This window comes from Suricata suricatta, chromosome 5 (assembly GCF_006229205.1).
Source record: "Suricata suricatta isolate VVHF042 chromosome 5, meerkat_22Aug2017_6uvM2_HiC, whole genome shotgun sequence".
In the NCBI taxonomy this organism is placed as follows: Eukaryota; Metazoa; Chordata; class Mammalia; order Carnivora; family Herpestidae; genus Suricata; species Suricata suricatta.
The window spans coordinates 27207518-27209034 of record NC_043704.1 but is presented as its reverse complement, the minus strand read 5'-3'; positions in this window follow the sequence as shown (position 1 = coordinate 27209034).

Sequence of the window (1517 nt, the reverse complement as noted above, 5' to 3'; positions counted from 1 at the left end):
GGAATAAAATGGATGTGAGATGAATATCAGATGACCTAAAAGAAAATTTGAGTTCACATCCAAGAACACAAAAGGTAAAAAAAAAAATAACAAAAAGACATTTAATAAAGAAAATTTAGGTGCACCTAGCTGGCTCAGTTGGTAGAACACACAATGCTTGATCGTGGGGTGGTGAGTTCAAGCCCCATGTTGGGTATAGAGATTATTTGAAAAAAATAAAGAAAGAAAGAAAATTTAAACACTATTAATAATTAAATATTATTTTCATTGCTATTTTAAGATCAGAAACTCTTAAACCCATCTAAATGTAGATGGGAATGATCAAGTAGAGAGGGAAGAGTGAGCCAATTCTGTATAATAAATACTCTTTTACGTATATATTCTTCCTCTGGAGAACTCTGACTAATACAAAAGATTAGAAGGAATATGACTAGAAACCAAGAGGTGGAGGCCTAGACCTGAGCTATGAAGGACAATTCATCCTCTGTAGAGGAGACCATGAACAGAAGATGAAAACAGAAGCATCAATGTGTGGGTAAGTGCGTAGATTTAATGATGAAAGGTGAGGAAATTCATCTACTGACTTCTGTATACTCTGTGAAGAAATGTAACAAAGTTACATCCAGAAGTTTAAGGGGAGTAGAAAAGTTTTGAAAGCATTTCTGTACTGAGTGGAAGAGTTGGCCAGTAAAACACTGGAGGTGTTAGAGTCCAAGTAAGAAACTAATGAATTTATGTAGGAAACAGTCTGCTGGCTTCATGATATTCTTTAGTAGTGCTCATTTGCTCATGTGCATGCTTAGGGAAAGTCAATATTTGGGTTGATGCGGAGTAGGTGTTTTGCTAGAAAGATGTGACGGCAAAGCAATCCTGCGATTTACAGAGAGGTATTAAAATTGATGTAGGTTGATTTGTGAAAAATAATAGAATATTCTATTTTTCTCTAATCAGACTTGATTCTACTCTCCATCTCAATTTAGCCCAGAGGCAGAAGAAAATATTTTAAACAATTATTAATACATGTAATCTAAGCTGGATGGGAAGTAAAATGAAGACTGGAAAGGAATAATGAATGATTCAGAAAAGGACACAAGACAGACTGGGCTTCAGTAATTCCCACCTATGGATGATTACTAACTATCGATGCTCAGCCAGCCGGGTCTAGAATTGGCTCCATAACTGGATAACACTGGACCTGAAAGTGTTCGAACTCTCTGACTTTAGAGGATCAGTGCTCGCTTCAGCAGCACATATACTACCATAGAGGATCAATACTGGGGAAGACGGGCTGACAGTAAAGTCCTGCCAGATGCAAAAGCTGACCAGAATATTAAGAAGCCCATGTCTTGGCAATCTGAGAACCCAAAGCCTTTCCATCCATTTTTTTCCACCCCAGTTTGTCATATGATTTTTATGTAGATGGGGAATAAAGATCGCTGATCATTGTACTGGTTTTACTGGTTGCTTTAAAGCTAATGCCACTTTTCCAATTCTTGCTTAGAAGAAAAGTGAAATTA